This window comes from Pongo pygmaeus, chromosome 3 (genome assembly GCF_028885625.2).
Source record: "Pongo pygmaeus isolate AG05252 chromosome 3, NHGRI_mPonPyg2-v2.0_pri, whole genome shotgun sequence".
In the NCBI taxonomy this organism is placed as follows: domain Eukaryota; kingdom Metazoa; phylum Chordata; class Mammalia; order Primates; family Hominidae; genus Pongo; species Pongo pygmaeus.
Genome location: NC_072376.2, coordinates 81,596,767 through 81,620,073, shown reverse-complemented (window position 1 = coordinate 81,620,073; position 23,307 = coordinate 81,596,767). Strand labels below are relative to the sequence as shown.

The following is a 23,307-nucleotide window of genomic DNA, read 5'->3' as shown; positions in this document are numbered from 1 at the left end:
GTGCATGTCACCACGCCCAACTAATTTTTTATTTTTTGTAGTGATGAGCTCTCATTGTGCTGTCCATGCTGATTTCAAACTCCTGGGCTCAAACAATCCTCTCATTTCAGCATCCCAAAGGGTTGAGATTACAGATTTGAACCACCATAACTTTACAAAAGAGATTTTTAAATAAGCATGATTTAAATGTTCGGAGATGAAAGAGTCATACAGCCCCCAAGAAGAATCACTTAATGCTCTTGAAATTACCAGTAAACTGATTAAAATCTAAACGTGTTGCTTGTTAACACCTTCCATTAGAGCTTTCCTGATTAGTTTTTCTTCCAAAGCTCTCTTGTTTCTAGTTGTTTTCTTGGTCTTAACTTTCCATTATATGCTTTGTTAATTTATGCCCTGATTCAATGTGATTGTCTCAATTTTTATTTCATTCTGTCCTACCTCTTGCAACCTGCATTTCTTCATTATTATTGATGAATCCAACTGCAAAGTTCACCTGATCTGACTAAGGATTATTCATTAATTTTTACTTGTTTATCTGACCTTTATTAATTTTGTTTATTTGTTAGTCACTCTGAGCCATGGTCATGATGACTTAGGATTCTAGATCTCTTATGAGTAACAAATTTATCCTTAATAAAGTCTCTATACTAAAGAAGAATCTAATGAAAAATATCACTTGACAAAATGAGTGCAGTACATGAACAAAGTTCTGACTGGATCATAAACCCAAAAGTGATTAATCAGTTTATTAATTAGGGATTAACAATGAAATCAATGATATGTCTTCATATTCTTTGAATTGGTAAAAATTCATATTTATCATAGGTAAAGCACCAAATAACTGGCAACTCCAGCGCTGGTTTGTTGGGAGTATGAATAGAGTGGTGATAGGTGAAGGGCACACACGGGCCCAGCACAAGAAGAATCCCTCTAACCAAGTCCGAGCTAGCAACTACAGAAATCAAAAATCCAAGCTACTAGTATAGCAATTCTTATACATTTGAACATTAGGCAAGTGACCACCAGTGGAACTGTGAACTCAGTGGGCAACTCTAAGCTCACCTTTGTCAAAACCTCTGTATGCCCCCACTTTCAAAAATGTTATTTTCAAAAGAAAGTCCTGCCTCCTACTCATCAAACTTTACCAAGATTCAGTGCCCAAGGGTACAATTTTTAGAATAATAACAAATAAGAAATTTGAAATTTTATGCCTCACCAGTTTTCAACTTATTGTCCCTTGGATCCAAATATAGCTTTATGATACTGAATCAGGATCCTGTAAGCATTCCTCCTGTGCCAGCTAGTTGAATGTTAAGCTTTGTCAATAGAGGACACTGGAGTGATAGTGACATGGTTGATGTAGGAGGGCGCATCCCTTTCAAGGACTCACTCTTTAGGTACTCAGTAATGTTTATCATTAATGTTGGAGTTTAAAAATATGTATATTAATGACTATACTTATGAATACTAAAGAATATACTTAAAGAATATAAGAGGAAAACTTCTAATAGCACACTTGTTTTATCTTTTAAGAAGTATCGCATTCTGCAGGGAAATTAATTCAGAAAACTCCTACATAAAACATTTGTCCTTGACATAGATAGATTCAGCTTCATACATTATTTCCAAGATAAAACTTACAATTATTTTATTTTTGTGTTCAACTTCTGTGGTGCTTACATATCCCTGTCTTTATGCAGCTATTCAAAAATTTTTTTAAAAAGAATATCACAAATATGAAGAATGTTATATCAATTATATCATTCTATGTGATAGCTTAGAGTTTCTGTGTTTAATTTTTTTTAACTGCTGAGATAGTTAAAAGCTTGTAGAATCAATCGCCAAGAAGCAGACACATCATATTATTGCAATTTTTGTAATCCAAATTACTGTGGAATTTTTATGACTCTCCATCAAGCATACCTTCATGTTCACATATTTTCCTAAATATATATGCACATATCACTTTATGTAAAAAGGCTTCTCAGAATTAAACTAGTGAAAGTATTATGTGTTCACTCATGGACAGGCATAGATAGATGTATTGGATATATAGTCTAAGAATTTCAAAGATCTATTTTAAGAACATACTTTATTAAGAAATTATATTCTGATATATTCTGATACATTTTCAGAAGATATTTCATTAAGAAAATATAAACAGACCAGGATTTATCTTTTGTAGTACATGCTGAGCATCATTATTGCCTCAGACTAATATTTATCCTCAAGTTTTTCCCTCTTTTAAAAAAAAGACATTGCTATAATTAAAGCGCATGAATGCGTTACTTTTTTCCTTTCTTGCGCTTTGTTTTTTTTCCTTTCTAGTGGCATGATTATGTGTTCAAAGTTTAATAAAGTAAAATATTCACTGTATATTTATTTTCTAGACATTAAAATAATTTGTTTTATAACCAATTGTTGCTAAAAATATTTTTTTCATAGAAAAGTGTACTATAAAAATCTTTTTCACATGTTAGAATGATCACTATGCCTCTCTTCCATCCGATCGTTCAGGCACATCTCTTGTCAGACAGAACTGCTCTTAAGTTGGTTTCTTTCTTCTCTGTGACTTGCTTTGTAAACCTTTCTCTGAATCCAGAGGCTGTAATGATCAATCTTTAAAGGCAGGATTTAGAGAGCTTTTTGCTATTTATTATGCTTTCTTCAACATAGATTTTAAAAATTATTGCACAGGATATTTGGCTTTTTATTCCATCTACAATTTATTTTTCCATATTTATGAGGAGAGAATAAGTAAAATGATTATATATATTTGTGGTTTGTGTATCCTCAGTATTCCAGGTATTAAAGAAGTTGGAAATGTCTGACTTGACAAATTAAGGCCAAGAAATAGTGAGATATTATTGCAGGAGGGAAATCATGTAACATTATAATCTATAGGGCCTGGACTAAACTTGCTGAACCATATCTCTAATTCCTAACTAAAGGGAATTATCCTCTTCTTTTATTTTGTGTATTATTATCCAATTACAAAGGGTCATTACTAAAGCGAAAATAGTAACTCAAGCATATTCCAGGCCTCATGTGGAAAACATCTTTTGTCTTTCTAACCAAGGATTTTACCAGGTTGCATAGTTTTGGATAGGAAGTCAGTTAAGACTGTCAATAATTTTGAAACAGAGAACATTCCCATTAAGAAATATTTTGTATTTCATGAAGGACTTGAATTTTACACTCCCACGTAACACAAAATACTTGCATAAACACCATGTTAAGAGACTTGGCCAAGTTTAGCTTAGCTTATATGTGCACTAGGTCATGAATTTGCCTTTAAAGATCACCCTAGCTTCCATGGTAGGTCTTGGCTCAAAGGAATATGATCCTGCCAAACTGCAAAATATACACTGCCTAACCCACCTTGCCTAATAATTTTCAATTATTTCACATTGAATTTTTATGTAATATTCCATTTTCATATAACCTCTTAGCTCCTTTATGTTTTCCTCATTTTTAGTCATTTTGGTTTTCTCTTTAAAAGCCTCAGTTACCTTTGTCTTAAGTAGAGTTGAGCTCAATTTATACTGTAGTCTCTATCCTCTAATTCACTAGTCAGAATAAAATGTGTCTTGCCATTTTTAAGAAGGATTTTGCTGTTTTTCTTGACAGGGACGCATATAGTCCATATCATTGTATTTGTTTATACAAAAGAGTTTTTTTTTTACCTATGTAACAAACCTATACCTCTTGCACATGTACCTCTGAATTTACAATAAATGTTGGAAATAAAAAATAAAATAAAAATAAAAAAGGTTTTTCTAAAAATGCACAGTAGAAACACATTATTTCTGACCTTCTCAAAAAAACAGCCTGAGTTTTCAGTGAATCTCGTTATTTTTCAGTTTAGAAATATACATAAATAAGCATTAATACTGAGTTATTTTAGGTTTTCTGAAATTAGAATTGTATATTACTTAATGTTTAATAAGAGTAAAATATTTGAATAAATCAGGAAAGCACAAGTCTTGTGAAATATAGAGGAGAATTTTGCCACACCTTGATGAATAGTGGTGGCATTAAATGTCATGACCTTCCCTATCATGTCTGCTTGCCTTAGATCTCAAACAGTGCTACTCTGTATTTTTTTCTTGTCTTAACAAACTTTTGATAATCAAACAAGAAATATATTATGACAAAGAGAGTAAAAATTGCCTCACAGGCCAGCATAACCAGAGAGCACTACTGGAGCCAGGTGAGGTTGTTCGCAGGTGGCAGCAAATACTTGGCTCCTCCGTGGCACATGACAAACTTGATCCAGAAGACTGTTTGGTCCATGGGCTTCATAAGCTGATCATAATGAATGACGGATAACCATATAACATTCTCTTTACAGTTAAGGAAAATCAAATAGACATAAACTTATAGAATATAAAATATAAATATGTGAAATTTGTGTGTAGATATTAAAAATTAGTGCCACATAAAAGTGGAGGAAAAATAAAATAATTTATTTCCTGGTGGTTATAGAGATTTTGGTTTATGGGTTAGAATTTATTGGATGCATAAGATTTCAAGATGTGAAAAGATAATTTAAGAGAGAACAAGTATTTCTATCCTAGAAATGAAAATTAGATAAGTCCAAAGGATAAAAAGAAGTCACTCGAGAGTACAGAGGTTGAATTAGCCATTAATGAAATTGTAATGAACCTGGTGTGCAAGTTTCAAAATAGTATCACGGTCTAGAGATAGGAGACAAATCTATGACAAGGTTCAGGTACATGTCAGGGCAAAGCTGATAAGAAGTTGGCATTGATCAGGAATTAGTATTGACATTATATGAGTGAATCAGTGATTAAACGTGTAAAAGTAAATAGCCTTAGTTTGAATCATTACCTGCTATCTACTGGTCCTTTTTCTTTTTTTTTCTTTTTTTGAAAAGTATCTATTCCTAGTTGTTTTTGAATTGTTAAATTGAATGAATAAGAATGGTTTCTTTTTCTTTTTCTTTTTTTTTTTTTTTGAGATGGAGTCTCACTCTGTAGCCCAGGCTGGAGTACAGTGGCGCGATCTCTGCTGACTGCAAGCTCCGCCTCCCGAGTTCACGCCATTTTCCTGCCTCCCGAGTTGCTGGGACATCAGACACCGGCCACCACGCCCTGCTAATTTTTTGTATATTTAGTAGAGACGGGGTTTCGCCGTGTTGGCTAGGATGATCTCGATCTCCTGACCTCGTGATCCGCCCGCCTCGGTCTCCCAAAGTGCTAGGATTATAGGCGTGAACCACCTCTCCCGGCCTAAGAGTGGTATCTTTGTTATCTGATTATTGTAAGTAGTAATGTAATGATTCTTAGGATACTTGGTAGAATTATTCTCATCATAAAGACACTCTCAGTAAATGTTCACTATTATTGCTGTTTTTCTTGCATTGTGATTTTAAAATTTAAGTGGTGCTTAATGTTTTACTTTGAGGCATCGTAGTTCCATTTATTTCCAGTGCTGAAATAATTATGGACTAATAAACAAGGAATAAGGATGAATATAAGTATAAGCCTTAGCAGGTTGAAACCAAAGGGTGCTAAAGCATGGCACTGTAGCAATAGCAATGGAGGTAACTTCTCTTTGATATTTAAAAAACAGAGTGGGAAGACTGTGTTTTTCAAAGGAGGGAATTAATCTTGATATATATTTTTAATACAATTGGGAAAAACTATAACCAAGAAGTTACATAATACAAATTACCAATATAGTGCATGTCATTTCATATACATTCAATAGGTATCAACTAATTAAAAATTATCTTTATTTTTCAACACAGCCTTATATTTATTAAAATTTATAATATTACCAATTTAATAGTAATAGCAAAACTGAAATTAACGTATGTACTGAAATAACTTAGAAATTCTATATTTCTGGTTTCAGACATTTTGGCTATTAAACAGGAATATTCCAATCTGTCTCTTTCAAGCCAATTATTTTTTCGATTTTATAAATCTTCCAAATAAGCAAAAGCAACCAGAACCATAAGAACAAAGAATATGGCTACATTTATAAAGTATGTTCTTTTTCCAATAATTTGTAAAGCCAAATTTGAAAGCTCTAGTTGTTTACAAGTTATCAGTCATGGGATCAAAATGTTAGCATAAAAATTTGGAATGCATTAAATATAATAGGAATTAGAGATTGATTATGTCATGCTGACTTACTGAAAATAAATTATTTTACAAGAGTTTTATAAACAAGGAAAAAAGGGTAACTAAAGTGAGATGATGGACATGTTTATTTGCTTTATTATGGTAGCCTTTTAAGTAAGTATTTGTATCCCATAATATCACTTTATATACCTTCAATAGACCAAATAAAATTTATTTAAAGTCTAACATTTGATGAGATCTCATCGTAAAAGACCCTCATAACTGTGCTGAAAATTAGTCAGTGCTGTCATAATATTCATGCTTCTTTTCTTCAACTTTGTTCTCAGTCTTCTTTATAATCCTTCTGTTACCATCTTCAGTAATTCCTCTTATTTCACTTTTTGGCTATTTTAAAACTTATACAATATCCTAAAAGCTCTGACAAATGTTTCCACTAAAACCACCAAATAAACAGATTGTGATACTCATAGTGGTTAATTGACGATTGCCTTTAAGTGTTACCAAAAAAAAAATGTAGTCAGCAAATACATTCTATGTAGTTAAAAAAATTACATTCATGAAGAGTCATTAATGACTGCTTTTTATGCATTGAGCAAATTTGTAGTTGACATCGTTTTTGAGTCTGCTGTAACAGCTTCCCCCTTAGCCTTCATGTGAACAAAGTTATTGGGTTGATCTACAAACAAAGGAAGGCCCACCACAGGGATCCCATGGTAGATCCTCTCATAGATGTCATTGGCTCCATCATGAGGTATAAAAGCTTTGGTTGTTAGATGACCTAGGATTAGATAAATTTTTGAATAATTATTCTTGATGAGTCTTAAAATGAGCAATGCTCAATATGAGGCAATGAAACGGGCATGGTTCTCTAGGTAACAAATTACCGTAACAGTAAAACTGCATTAAAATTACTTTCAGATCTCAGAGAAAGAAGCACCAAGTCCTCTGGGGCGATAAGTGAAGGCTACATATTGAAGAAGTGGTATGTGACTTGAGACTTGAAGAATGAATACAAGATTGTCAAGTGGACAAATAGAAAGAGCACACTGTAGACCAAAAAAAAACTGCATATCCCCCACTCTAGCCCCCAAAAAGCAGGATGCGTGCTAGAACGAACATATTCTCTTAGAGAAATAGTGGAGTCACTGAGTGTGATAGGGCATGGTATCCATGGCAACAGGGAGTGGGGTGGTGGTGATGCTCGAGTAGTAGAAGGACAGGCCACATTCCATGACAAAATGTGTTACCACTTCATAATAAAGACTGGGGATTTAGTCCCATAAAAAATGCTGTCACTGGTAATAAAAGAAGGGCTGCTATATTTCAGTTACATTTGGAATATCTAGCTATTAGGAGAAAAAGGTAGGTGTAACATTTGAATTAGTATACAGACAACCCAGAAAACGATTGAAAAATTATTTGTGAGATGTAACTACACTTGAAATAAAGGTTTTGTTTCTGGCCATAAAAAAAAAAATGTGACTGCGCATAAAAAATGCCAACTGTTGTAGTTTATTATATTTTTCTGCAGGACTGGAACATAAATGAAAAGAAGTTAGATTTTATTTTTGAGTTTTTAAATAATAAATGATGAATGAGAAATTTTCTTTTGGACTATTTTCATCCTGATTGGCTGTTACCCAAGTTTTCAAAATTTATTCTTCATAGTCGTACCAAGAAAGTTATTCTGGACTACCCACTTGTACAGCTGAGCAATTGTACTAAGGTATCTGATTTCCTGTCATCAAATTTCCATAGATCCATATAGATAGGTGAGCCTACTGATGAGAACACATGGACACATAGAGGGCAACAACACACACTGGGGCCTTTCAGAGAGCGGAGGGTTTGAGGAGGGAGAGGATAAAGAAAAATAACTAATGGGTACTTGGCTAAATACCTGGGTGATGAAATCATGTGTACAACAAACTCCCATGACAAACGTTAACCTATGTAACAAACCTGTGCTTGTACCCCTGAACTTAAAACTTCAAAAAAAAAAAAAAGAAAGAAAGAAAGCACCTTGTTTTATGAGTCAAATTCAAATTAGAGCATGTCTGTTAGAATTCTAAAAAGGGACTGGGCGCGGTGGCTCAAGCCTGTAATCCCACCACTTTGGGAGGCTGAGGTGGGTGGATCTCAAGGTCAGGAGTTCAAGAGCAGCCTGGCCAAGATGGCAAAACTGTGTCTTTACTAAAAATATAAAAAATATTAGCCTGGCATGGTGGTGGGTGCCAGTAATCCCAGCTACTGAGGAGGATGAGGCAGAGAACTGCTTGAACCCAGGAGGTAGAGGTTGCAGTGAGCTGAGATTGCGCCACTGCACTCCAGCCCAGGTGACAGAGAGAGACTCTGTCTCAAAAAAATATATATATATAAAAAGATGGAGGTCACCTACTTAAATGCTTTCCATATGGCTGATAAGGAAATGAGGACAAGGCAGGTTAAGTAATGAGAACTTCTAGAAGACTGAAGTGAACAGAACATCTATATTTCCTTGACTTGATTTTATATTAAATCAGATTAAATAAAATCATGATGTTTTATACAAAGTGACTTAGATATTGAGATAATAAATGAAACATTCAAATATTTAAGTAATCATTAGGCAGACATAATTCCAGTGTAAAGATGAGTAAAAAATTACTAATGGTCCACACCTTTTTTATTAATGTATTTACTACATTCACTTTCAACTTCCAAATATAATGTTAAGCTTTTTCATTTCTAAAGCAATGAAAAGGGAGTAAGTTTACTTATATTCACTTGTTTCATAAGTTATATTCCCATATATTCCCATATATGATGATTTACAAAGAAAGCAAATCTATCAATCATCTATGTCTGAGAAATACATTAATCTGCTTAAAAGGCACATATAATTTGTTTCCGATTACAAATTATTAAGCACTTTTTCCAAGAAAAAAATTCAAGTGACTTTTTCCCCATATGTCCAGAATAATATCGCATGTGCTACAACTGGAAATTATTTAAATGTAGAAAAGACTGATTCACAGTTCATTAATAATAGGGCTGTTGAAAATATTCCAAAATTGTGATGTTGCTAAATTTCATTCTGCTGGCTGTTAACTCTTCAATGGCACAATCCAAAGCATTGACAGCAGTGGTTAATATGGTCTGCTATAGCTAAGCCATGTAGTACATGCCTAGTACCAAAATGTAGTACTGATTTTGGAATTACCAAGCAATCTTCATAAACTAGTGTATAATCTACAAGTTTTTAACATGTACTTGCTATGTGAGTTTTAAAAGTAACTACACATTTGCATCAAAAAAATAGTATAGGTGATTACAAGAATGCTATACAGGATATAAAACTAAAAACTGCTTTATAAATATTCAAATATCAAAGTCGTGTTGTACATATTATAAAGCTAGTTATTACTATATTTTATGGTGGAAGAAGCATCTGAACCTCTCTCTCTGCCTGGCTTCCTTCTGCACGGTATGCAATGCTCTTTTAGTTCAGCAGTCCGTAGATGGCTTGTTAGTCAGCTCAATTAGACACCTGCCTTATTACAGGAACAGAGGGCTTTCTGTATCTGGGGTTCTTGCCTTGGTGCATCAGAACTTCGTGGGCTTGAAGAATGAGTGCAAGGTTTTACTGAGTAGAAGTAGTTCTCAGCAGATGGGGGAGCCAGAAAGGGGATGGTTTTCCCTTGGAGTCAGGCTGCTTTCCAGCCACCCCAGCCAAACTCCGTGTTGTTCTGCCAGTTGATGGCCTGCCTGCGTGCTCCCCTGATGTCCTCTTGACGTCCAGCTGTTTGTTTCTTCTTCCGCTAATCCGCTCCTCTTGATGTCCAGCCACTTGTGTGCTTGCCTGCTAGAGTCTCAGGGGTTTTTATAGGCACATGATGGGGGAGTGTCAGGGCAGTGTGTTCTTGGGAAATGCAACATTAGGGCGTGAAAGCAGGAGTGCCTGTCCTCACCTAGGTCCCTGGGCACAAGTCAGTACCAAAACGTGGTACTGATTTTGGAATTACCAAGCAATCTTCATAAACTAGAGTATAATCTACAAGTTTATATAGGGTGGGTCCTTGCCAGGGACCCACCCTTCTCCTCCCTGCAGTTCCCTGCCCCTCTTCCATATCACTTTCTTTCCCCTCCTCCTCCTCCTCCTCTTCCTCCTTCTCCTCCTTCTTCTTCGAGATAGGGTCACATTGTATTTCTGAAGCTGGAATGCAGTGGTGCAATCATAGCTCACTTCAACCTCAAATTACTGGGCTCAATCAATCCTCTTGCCTCAGCATTCTGACAAACTAGCCCTACAGGCATTCACCTCTATGTCCTGCTTTTTGTTTTGTTTTGTTTTGTTTTGTTTTAGAAATGGGCTCTGTCTAAGGCATCCAGTTTTGTCTCAAACTCCTCGGCTCAATGGATTCTCCCACTTAGGCCTCACAAAGTGCTGGTATTATAGGCATGAGACACTGTGCCTGGCCTTGACTCCTCCTTATATCCCCCTTCTTTCTCAGATGGGAGGTAGCATCAATATACATGGTAGAAGCAAAGTCCTTTGGGGGCACATTTTATAATTCACAGGATCTACCTTAGATCCCCTTCTTTCTGTTACTTCTTTCTTTCAGACATTGGCAAAATCCAGTCACCAAGGCAGTTTGGTTTTTCTATTTCTCTAAATCTACCTGGCTGAGTGGTACTTGGCCTCAGGGAGAGTGAGCCTTGGGTTTCCATTCTCTGAATAGCCCTCTGAACAACATACTGAATAGGCCTATTTCAAAATTAGGGGAAGTAAAAAGGCCCGGATTACATGGAAAGCCTAAACTCCGTATGTTTCAGAGTTTTTCAATATCTACTTCTTGTTATTGTGCTAGTGAAGTTACCCATTAAAACATAACTTCTTTCTGATAACATTTGTAGTGTGTACCCCTCAGTAATCCTGTAAACAAAAGTACTAAATGACAGGGCAGAATTTGCTGATATCTGTTACCAGCCTCCAATATCATGATAATACCAAAATGCCACACTGCACCTCCTCATTAACATTCTTTTTGTTTTTATAAATTCAAGTTATCATTTGGTGTGCTTCATTTTTTTCCAAGTTATAAATCATTTATAACTATTCATATTAAGCAGAATTTCTGTATCATCCACAATGTTGGTACAGTAACTGAAACACAAAGAAGAAATAAGAGGTGGGTGGGGATGCTCATGGTGTGTGACCTGCTATACTCTAAGGTTTCTCTGTTTTTATATGCATCTCCCACAGACAAGTTATCAGTTTTCTGCTTTGTTTGTTTGTTTGTTTGTGATGAAGTTTCACTCTTATTGCCCAGGCTGGAGTCCAGTGGCACGATCTTGGCTCACTGAAACCTCTGCCTCCCAGGTTCAAGCAAGCCTCTTGCCTCAGCCTCCCAAGTAGCTGGGATTACAGGCATCCAACTCCACGCCTGGTTAATTTTTTGTATTTTTAGTAGAAACCAAGAATATCTTTCTTATCTATTATCACAAACATCCCAGTTGACTCCTTCTAAAAATTTCTTTCAGATATTAAGACACAACTAATTTTACCCTATTAATTCTCTCAAAAGTAAAAATAAAGATGTACCATTCAGCATACAAAAGTTACACAGTAAAAGTGAAAGTTCATATCTATCTATCTATCTATCTATCTATCTATCTTTGTTAATTGGTCCACTTATTAAATTTACATTTGGTCATCCTTACTCTTAACATGTATATATAAATGTAGGTCACCATAAATTTAAAAAATTACTTACACACAATACATGCTTTCTTCATGATATCTTAACCTCATTCAGTTCTGAATCATTGTAAACTTAGATAAACCCATAGTTTGTTGGACAGTTAACATACAAGACAAACATCACACAGTTCACTAAAAATCTGGGCCAACCCAACTTATTGTTTATTTGCTCCCTGAAGTGAAAAATGAATTAGAATTGAAGCAGTGTATACATATGTAACAAACCTGCACGTTGTGCACATGTACCCTAAAACTTAAAGTATAATAATAATAAAATTTAAAAAAAAAAGAAAGAATTGAAGCACTGTGTTGCGGTAACTTACTTGGAAGGTAAATGGGTTCTCTCGTATTTATAGAACTTAGATTGAAGACATTACTGGTAAACTCCAATACGAGTGCTTTTAAAGAGAATTTAATCTTAATTCTTGAGACAGCATAGGACAAACTATAAAATTCATTTTTCCTTTTCAAAATAAAAGATCCTTTGGAAACTTAATATCTTTGGTTATCATTATGACTGCATTATAAAGCTACTTTATATAATTCTGCATAGCATTGGCCAAAATGACAAGGCAAAATAAAAGAAAATTAAAGAATTATTATACAAACAAGAGAAGTCATTGAACATAGTTTAAGGCCTTGAAGTGAATTAATCAGTCTAACTGAAAGCTGAAGAATAAACCATTAATTAACCGCCTGAACTGCAAGCAATATGCTTTTTCAGCTTCTGTTCTGTGGACCAAATAACAGAAACAAATCTTCCTCATGGTTTATGTATTAGAATCCTTCTGGACTTGAATGAATAAAAGTCAATTCCATTTTTCAACTGTTCACAGAAGATTTAGGACTGTTTAAGCCATTTGTGTGGAATGCCAAACTGTGGACACTGTGCAGATGCTAGTGCTCAGAAGGCTTCTGCTGCTAAGTAAGGGTGAGACTGAATCGTGGACTTCCACCTTGATGTTTCCATTACATCGGTTGCTTGGTTGCTGTTCCAGTTTTTCTTATCTTTACACCCAAGTTGTCGAAGTACAATGCACCTATTAATAATGTCTATGGCTTGTGCTTTCAACTGTTCTGCAACGTGCAAATCTGTAAGAACAAGGGTATCTGCAGCATTTTCTACTGAGGGATTACTACACAAAGCTTCCTCACACAAGACCTTCAGCTGTTCCCAGTGCATGTTTTTCTGCAGCTGCCAACAAGGTGTCAGCCATTTTGTCAAGGTTTAGTTATTTCCCTGTTACTGAATCTCATCATTTCTTTAAAAACATCAGGATCTAAATCATTTATTTCCACTCGATTCTTTATGCTTTATTCCATTTCATGTTCAAACATGGCATTAAAAACTGGGGATGGAGGTACAAGCAGATTTATATGAGCTTTAAACTCTTGTTCTCTCACAAAAAACTGCAGTCTGTAAATCTTGTGTTATCCTAGAGATTACCTAAATCTTCTCCTAGTCAATACTCAGCCACCTTCAAAGTATTTGTATTAGTATGTCCTGATATATTTACTGAATCTTGGACCACAATCACCTCACAAAATAATGTAAGCTTGTCATCTGGTAAAAGACCATTAGCCTCCTCAAGCTAAAGGTCCCTTCTAATGATTTTTTTAAAAATCCCAGTCCTTCCCTTGCACAACTTGATATGCCTTTGACTTTCCATTGCTTTTCTTTCTTCCATTTTGGAGTTCAGAAGAGAAAATTTGAGTTTTGCTCACACTTCACTTTTGGGGCATCTGACTAAAAGCAAATATAAGGACAAGTTGTCTTCACTTTCATTATCTAATCCCTTTGGGTTTACCCTCAGGCACCATTTCATTTTGTCACTGGGCCAGGCGAAAATGTGGAACTTTTTACCTCCTCACCATTTCCTCTTGACAAAAAATGAAGTTATTAATGGTCTACGTGTTGAACATTTTACTACTTTGACCCGTGTATAACACTTATGGGACAAGAAGACATATCTCTAGGTATAGGTGGGGCGGGTTCCTGAGACATTGTCGCTTTATTGCATTCTTTTAGGATTTATGTAGTACCCCACACAATTGAGTACCTTACCTTAGATGTCTCAGAGCATTAGTGTTTGATTTTCACCAGGAGCATGGTTGAGAAGGGCCACCCTCATGTTTCCTCAATGCCTGGACTTGCCGGGCAGCAGTAGGCAGCCCTGGCTGCATCAGCTCAGAGACGCTGAGGCTGTGCTGGAGGCAGCAGAATTAATGGCGGCAAGTCCCTGTGGAGGCACCTTCACTAACCCACATTCCTCCTCCCCGGCCCTCCATCCTTCCCGATCTCCCGCTCCTCTTGGTGTCATTTCTTACTGCAATAGAGTTTTGCATCCACATACCTACCTAGTGCTATTATTGACAAATATATTACATATATATAAATTAAATGTTCAGCATGAAAACTATATATATATGCTTTATATATTTGTTTCTTAAATTTGCTAAGAAAGTTGAATAAATATGAATTTATATTATCTGTTAAAATTACATAATTATTTATTCAGGTGCACTTTTATATTAAGTTCGCACTGCTTTCTGTGTTTATTTACTTTTAGCCTAGAAAATTTTCTTCAGAATTTATTGTGAGACAGATTAGTTAGCAATAGTTTTCTGTTTTTGTTTGTTTAGAAATGTCTTTATTTCACCATTATTTTTTAAAGATGATTTTGTAGTATAAAGAATTTTTGATTGGCAGTTTTTTCTTTCAGCGCTTTGAATATGACATACCACTGCCTTAGGGGCAGCATTGTTTCTGATGTGTAGTCAGCTATTAATGTTATCTGAGTTCCCTTATATGTGGTTACTTGTTTTTGTCTTTGTGCTTTATAATTTTCTTTCTTTAGCTTTCAACTTATTATTATTGTGTCTCTGTTTGGATCTTTTTGTGTTTACCCTAAACTAAGAATTTGTAGAACCTCTGAAATGCATAGATTAGTGTTTTGAAAATAGTTAATGGGGTGTTTGGGGCATTATTTATGAATATTTTTCACTGAATCTTTCTCTTCTTCACATGGTACTCTTATTTTGCATATGTTGCTGTGCTTAAGTGTGTCCCAAGTCTATAAGGTTCTGTGTATTTCTCTTCATTCTTTGTTTCTCTGTTCTTTGGACTATATAATCTCTATTGATCTCTCTTGAGCATTTTTTTGGCTCTTGTTCATCTGCCTCAAACATGAAGCAGAATCCTGCTTATGCATTCTCTATTTCTGTTATTATATTTTCATTCCAGTATGTTCACTTGGTTGTTTGAAAAACATATAACTTCTATTTCTTGTGACTTATAATGACAATGTGACATTGTCATTATAGCTTAATGTGTGGTTTCAGCTTTATGTGTGGTTTCCTTTAGGTCTTTGAGTATATTTATAATGTCTAATTTAAAGTTTTGCCTACTAAATCTACAACTAATTTTTTTTTTTTTGAGAGTCTCACTCTATTGCCCAGGCTGGAGTGCAGTGGCACCATCTTGGCTCACTGCAACCTCCACCTCCCGTGTTCAAGCAATTCTCCTGTCCCAGCCTCCCAAGTAGCTGGGATTATAGACATGCACCACCAGGCCCGTATAATTTTGTATTTCTAGTAGATGGGATTTCACCATGTTGGCCAGGCTGGTCTTGAACTCCTGACTTCAAGTGATCCACCCACCACGACCTCCCAAAGTGCTGGGATTACAGGTGTGACCCACTGCGCCCAACCCAACTCATTCCTTTCACAGGCATGTTTTATTGCCCGTTTTCCCCATATAGCAGTCCCACTTTCCTATTTCTTTGTACACTTGTTAAAATTTGTTAAATCCTCAATATTTTAGATAATATATTATAATTACTCTGGAAATTATATCCCCATCTTCTTTTAATTTTCATTGTTAATTTGTTTGGTGAATAGATGGACTATTTTAATGAAGTCTCTTTACATTGCAGTGTTATTTCCATGGAATTTCTACTCAGAAAGTGAACCCTTGGGCATTTTCACAAGCCCTAGAATAACAGTGGTTTTAATAGGGACACTCTTTGACTCTTTTCTATTTTTTTGTTTGTTAATTTTACAAGCTCAGTCTAGCTCTTAACCTTCACAAATTATTGGCTGATTGATATTTTGCTTTTGGCATTGCCCTTGGGGCATATATCACTTCATAGTCTGATCTAATAACATTTACGCACTTTTGCAGTGATCGTTTCTGAGGCATTTCAGGGTGATATGAACACAGGAAATGCTGTTCTTTTCTATCTTTCTTTTTGTTTCTGATTAACTTTCTTATGGTCGAGCATTTACTTCAAGATAATTTTGTCACAAAACATCTAGCTTTTATTATTAATTTTTCATTGCTCTAGTATATCAACTTTGGAAAAAAAATCATTCTATTTTTAGCATTCTATTTGTAGTAGTGCTATTTCCATTTACAAAATATAGAAATTTTCAATCGTTGAAGATGTCAAATCCTAGAAAATACACGATGATGTTAACATTATTATCAAGTAGTTGTTGGCTGAAGGTTAATTTGATAAATTCTATTTTTCTAAATTAGATGATTCAGATGATTCTGATATTAGCTCTGTTTAGAAATAACTCCAAGAAGAGTTTATACAATGTATTTTCACACTGAAAATGAGTCAGATTTGCTTCAGCCTCAAAGAGTGTATTTATGTAAAGTTAAATGAGTGCTGGCTGTGAGCTGCACTATTTTTTTCCTAAACTGGAAAACGGTAAAGAGGTGTGGTTTCACAAAGTTGCCCAGGCTGGCCTTGAACTCCTGGGCTCAAGTAATCCTCCCTCTTCAGCCTCCTGAGTAGCTGGGACTATAGGTGCATGCCACTGCAGTCAACTTCTCCTAATATGTTTACATAGTTGTCTCTAAAAACAATTTTCACTATTTATTCTTGTTACATTTAGAAGCTGATTCGTGGTACTTTTTATGCTACCAATCCAGAAGTGGCTAGGTCACATTTCTTCTAAAATGTCTGTCTACCTTCTTGTCGTAAGTTTGTTTTGCCTCAGCATTGATTTTTAGGCTTAACATGAGTTGCTTAAGACCTAGTCATAGGTTGTCACTATTGGCTTTGTTAAAACTTCCCTTCTTCCTGTAGTTGTTTGAGATAGAGTCTACATGTTTCTCATCCTAATGACCCAGAAATGCAACACATCACAGAGGTGATGACCATGATATAACCTAATGATCAATACCAGAGTCATATAATCATTTTCCCCTTCATGTGTGTTCCCTTAAGCTAGCCATTCCTCAACTCCTGCAGAGAAGCCTAGGAAATAATACCCAAGGTCCTTAATAAAAGTCTTTCCACAAGGGTTCCCCCTCGCACTTCTAGGCAGCTGGTTGAGCTCTCTACCACCTCTGGACTTTCTGTCAGTTTCCTATCATCATCCCTAACATCACTTAGGAACTGTGAGTAATAAATTTCTTCTACTTTTGCATTTTGTTCTTCCTTTCTCATTTCGTTATATTTTACCTGACTCATATATCTGAAACTCACTTCCCTACCTCCATCAGAGCTTTTCAGGATCTTGGTTTATGGCCATTCTCAAGAAAAATACTTCAATATAAAATTGGAAAGAACTCACAACAATGTAAATCAGAACACCTCTGAATATATTTAATAACAGAGCAATTAGAACATAGAAGTTTAAATTCATGCATCATAAAATTGCTGTTTAGAAACAAATAGGATATGTTAGAAGTAAGAAAAAATAAAACACTTTGTTGAAGTTATATACCTATTTGCATTTTAAAAAAAAATGTTACCCCATAGGCTATACAATGATGCCAACACATAATGCCAGGTTGCAAGGCACGGATAATGGGAGAATGCAAGATGACTCTCTAATGGGTGTAAAGCTTCCTTTTGAAGTGAAAAAAAATTAATTTGGATCTAGATAGTGGTGGTAGTGGCACAACATTTCAAATGTGTTAAATGCCAATTAATCATACAGATTAAATGCTTAAAGTGTATAATTTTGTGGTGTGAAATTCTTAAATCAATTATTTTTTTAAAAAACAAATAGCTGACCAGATTTGACTGACCACGAGGCCATAGTTTGTCAGTCCTTGGTTTATGCTACAAATTTAGTTCCCACATGCTTGAAATAGTAAATGCTGTCATTTTTATCATTTGCATTAGAAACATAGCATGTTTTGAAACTATAATATATTATGCAATTATATGAACACTGAAATTATTATTGTGGAAATTTTTTGACTTGTTTAATGATAATAGTACAATTTTATTTTGCTGTACACACAATTGTTAGTGCTTTGCAATATTAATGAATTGGTTCTTTCAGCAACCCATGTTATTGATAATGTGATGACAACTATGGCCATTTCATTGGTGAGAAAGCTGAGTCAAATAAAGTTCAAGTAACTTGTCCAGTCCCACATCATTATATAGTGGTTTCTAAGACTTGAATCAAGGCCATCTGGATCCAGAGTGCCAGCTCTTAACCACCAGGTTATATTGACTCACCTATTTGGGGTACAGATGTTTTCCAAGTGTAGTATCACAGTTTCCCATTATGTAGATATATATTAATTGTAATTTTATTACAAATGTATAATTTAAAATATGTAGAATTATTATTCCAGGTGTGTATCACTGCATAACAAATAGTTTTCAAATGTAGGGCCTTAAAACAACTGTAATCATTTTATTATCATCTCTCAGAATCTGTGTGTTAGGTGGGCTCAGTTATGTGTTCCTTCACAGAGTTTCTTAGGTAGCTACTTTTCTATGGTGCCTGGGTCTGTAATTATCTGAAGATCATTCACTTACATACTTAGAGATTCATGTTGAAAGGCTCAAAGTGCTAGTGGGCTACCAGGATTCCTTAGGCATATATTTGTATCTCTCTACAAATTGTCATTTATTATGGGGACTACATGTTGAGTTATTTAGTAATAGTGGGCGAAAAAAAAGACACGAAAAGAAGAAACAGAAAGAGAGAAAGAGAAACAGAGGAAGAACATGCTGTGTTTACAGCAGAGCTTTGAAAGTTTAGCCACATTATTTTCATTACATTCTTTTTGTTGAGACAGCTACAAAGTTTGCCAAACTTCAAAGGGAGGGGATATTAATTGATAGGAAAATTGTCAATGTATTTATAGTCATGTCTCAAAATAACAACAAATATAACCCTTTTAAGAAGGCAGCAGAGGTTATTAAACTATTGTATGATTCATAAAATATTAAAAATAGTACAAGAAAAAGTATTAAAATTGCATGAATTTAGGTTTCTACAATTATTGCAGTTTCTAAACATTGTATTATATTTATTCATACATACTTTCAAAAATAGAACAAATGTCCTAAAAACAAGCTGCAAGTGGATAAAATAATATAAGAGAAACATTATCAAGTTTTTTGAATAACACTAGTGAATTAATAATGCAATGTCACATTTTGAAACTTCCTGTCTTAAACGGATGTGCTTATTTCACTATTTCACAAATTAAACTTTAAATATGATAATTAATACATAAAAACTTTGTGGAAAGTTAAACATTGCAGAATTATATAGAATAAAAATTAAAATTCTCATCCTTGGAATTACATGTGTTTTTTGAGGTTCTTTCTTGTTTGTACCAGTTTACATACATTTTATTGCATTGCAAAAAATACTTTTTTTTTCTGGAAACTACTTCTTCTGTTTAGCAAAGTGATAGCCTGTTTTCTGCAATGGCTACACTCATACATTTGTTGGAGGTACATGTGTTCATTGACTGAAAGACATTTAAGTGCTGGAGGAATCATTCTGTTCATACATGTGCTTATGTGCATGGATTTTTCATGACAGATTCCTAAGTGTAGAACTTCAGTTTCAAACGGCATATTTACATTTTATTTAAAAGTGTTATTTCAAATTATACTCCCTCAAAATAGATTTCTCAGGTTTTTATAGAGTGCAAATCTTCTCTATGACATCAATTTGTTGGCATTAATTCTATTTTACTGAGCATCAGTAACTTTTTAATCTTTTATGTCTTATGGGCCATTTTTACTTTTAATTGCTTCTTCATATTTTAATCACTTTTTTATTAGATTGTCAGTTTTGGTTAGTGATTTGTAGTTCTCACTGAACAATGGATACTAATCTTTTGTTATAGGATAGGTTTTATGTGAATTACTTCAGATTTACAAGCATGATAAAACAACATTATTAATCTTTGGCACTATATAAGTTCTGTGTTTCTTTATATCTGTATTAATTCCTAGATGATTTGTATAAAATTTTCTATAATCTCTCTATCTCATCAATGTTTTCGAGTGTGTGTGTATATGTATATTACATGATTCATCTATGTCTATATAATTATAAATATACATATATGTGCATATATATGTTTTTAATCAGACCTTATGCTGTAGAATATTTTTGTGAGAAGTGGTTAATGGTAAGACTTCTAGTGACAAAAACAACTAGGTTTCTGTTAATCTGGACTAGTTTGATCATAAAGTGCTTCCCTGATGTGTAGATTAAAGGAGATTTATGGCTTGATTTAGCTATTTTCCACAAAATTTATAAACTTTTTGGTATCTTTTGTATATATTTTTTGACTTACTAAAAATTTATGTTTCCATATTACATTTATAGGAGGGATGAATCAAAAATCTCTGTGGAAAATAAAAAAATAGATATGATCATTTAAAGTATAGTTATGTAGAATAATAATAATTATTTCAAGGTGTCTTCAAAATACACATTGAATTTCACAGCATATCTATTAGCTAGTTAATTGATGCTGTGTCTTGTTTTAAAAGAAATGGACATATATATGTACCTGTGTATTTAGCAAGATTGAAAATTCACTAAGTCCCTTTAGAGTGACATTTCTATATTATCACAACCTAAAATAAAGGACTTACATTTGTTATTAAAGGTCAAAAATGATAAAAAAAAACTCATATGAAATTTAGGATTGTTTTTTCTAGTTCTCTTAAGCATGATGATGGCATTTTGATGAGAATCGAATTGGATTTATAGATTTCTTTTGGCAATATGCTCATTTTCACAAAATTGATTCTACCCATCCATGAGCATGGGATGTATTTCCATTTGTTTGTGTCATCTATGATGTTTTTCAGCAGTGTTTTGTAGTTTTCTTTGTGGAGGTCTTTTGCCTTGGTTAGGTATATTCCTTAGTAATTTGTTTTGTTTTTCTTTTTTTTTGCAACTATTTTCAAAATGGATGAGTTCTTTATTTGATTCTCAGCTTTGAAACCTGCATAGCCAAAGAAAGACTAAGAAAAAGAACAAACCTACAGGCATCACATTACCCAACATATTACAAGGCATATTACAAGTTACCAAAACAACATGGTATTGGTATAAAAACAGGCATGCAGATCAATGGAACAGAAGAGAGATTCCAGAAATAAAGACAAATACAGCCCACTGAACTTTGACAAAGCAAACAAATACATAAAGTGGGGAAATGACACACTATTCAACAAATGGGGTGGAATAATTGCAATCCCCATGTAGAAGAATGAAACTGCATCTTTGTCTCTCACCTTATAAAAAGTCAATTCAAGATGGATCAAATAATGAAATCTAAGACCTGAAACAATAAAAAGTTCTAGAAGGTAACATTGGAAAAACTCTTCTAGACATTGGGTTGGGCAAAAACCTCATGACCAAAAATCCAAAAGCAAATGCAACTAAAACAAAGATAAATAGTTGTAATTTAATTAAACTAAAAAACTTCTGCCAGCAAAAGAAATAATCTGCTGTGTAAACAGACAACTCACAGAGTAGTGGAAAATATTCATGAACTATGTATCTGACAAAGGACTAATGTCCAGAATCTTCAAATGGCAAAAAAAAAAAATAAAATAAAAAAATAAAAAAATAAATCCACAAGAAAAAAACAAATAACCCCAACAAAATGTAGGCTAAGGTAATAAATAGACAGTTCTTAAAAGAAGATATATAAATGGCCAACATATATGAAAAAATGCTCAACTTCACTAATTATCAGGAAAATGCAAATCAAAACCACAATACAATACCACCATACTCCTGCAAGAATGGATATAATTTAAAAATCCAAAAATAATAAAATATTGGAATGGATGTGGTAAAGAGGGGACACTTTTATGCTGCTATGGGAAGGTAAACTAGTACAACTACTATGGAAAACCATATGAAGATTTCTATAAGAAATAACAGTAGAAATACCATTTGCTCCACCTGTCGCACTACTGTGTATCTTCCCAGAGGAAAGAAAGTTTTTATATGAAAAAGACCCACACACATACATGTTTACAACAGCACTATTTGCAATTAAAAAAAAAGAATGGAACTAGCCTATATGCCCATCAACCAACCAATAGGTGGATAAAGAAAATGTAGTATACATCCATACACACACACACAGATGTTGCAGAAAGTCAGAGACCCCAAATGGAGGGACTGGCTGGAGCTGAGGCAGAGGAACATAAATTGTGAGATTTCATTTTAATATGGACATTTATCAGTTCCCAAATAATACTTTTATAATTTCTTACTCCTGTCTTACTTTAATCTCTTAATCCTGTTATCTTCGTAACCTGAGGATGTACGTCACCTCAGGACCACTGTGATAATTGTGTTAACTGTACAAATTGCTTGTAAGATGTGTGTTTGAACAATATGAAATCAGCGCACCTTGAAAAAGAACAGAATAACAGCAATTTTTAGGAGACAAGGGAAGACAACCATAAGGTCTGACTGCCTGCGGGGTCGGGCAAAAAGAGCCATATTTTTCTTCTTGCAGAGAGCCTATAAATGGACGTGCAAGTAGGGAAGATATCACCAAATTCTTTTCCTAGCAAGGAATATTAATATTAGTACTCTGGGAAAGGAATGCATTCCTGGGAGGAGGTCTATAAACAGCCACTCTGGGAATGTCTGTCTTATTTGGTTGAGATAAGGACTGAGATATGCCCTGGTCTCCTGCAGTACCCTCAGGCTTATTAACAGTGGGGAAAAAATCCGCCCTGGTAAATTGGTGGTCAGACCAGTTCTCTGCTCTCAAACCCTGTTTTCTGTTGTTTAAGATGTTTATCAAGACAATAGGTGCACTGCTGAACATAGACCCTTATCAGTAGTTCTGCTTTTGCCCTTTGCCTTGTGATCTTTGTTGGACCCTTATCAGTAGCTCTGCTTTGCTCTTTGCCATGTTCCCTGAGAAGCATGTGATCTTTGTTCTGCCTTTTGCCCTTTGAAGCATGTGGTCTTTGTACGTACTCCCTGTTCTTACACTCCCCCCACCCCCGCCTTTTGAAACCCTTAATAAAAAACTTGCTGGTTTGAGGCTCGGGTGGGCATAACAGTCCTACTGATATGTGATGTCACCCCTGGTGGCCCAGCTGTAAAATTCCTCTCTTTGTACTCTTTCTCTTTATTTCTCAGCCAGCCAACACTTATGGAAAATAGAAACTC

At 34.6% G+C, this 23,307-nt stretch overlaps 1 pseudogene; it reads right to left on the bottom strand.

Moving 5' to 3' along the window:
• Nucleotides 1–12,700: 12,700 nt before the first annotated feature.
• Nucleotides 12,701–13,864, bottom strand: LOC134739317 (speckle-type POZ protein-like; annotated as a pseudogene).
• Nucleotides 13,865–23,307: the final 9,443 nt, after the last annotated feature.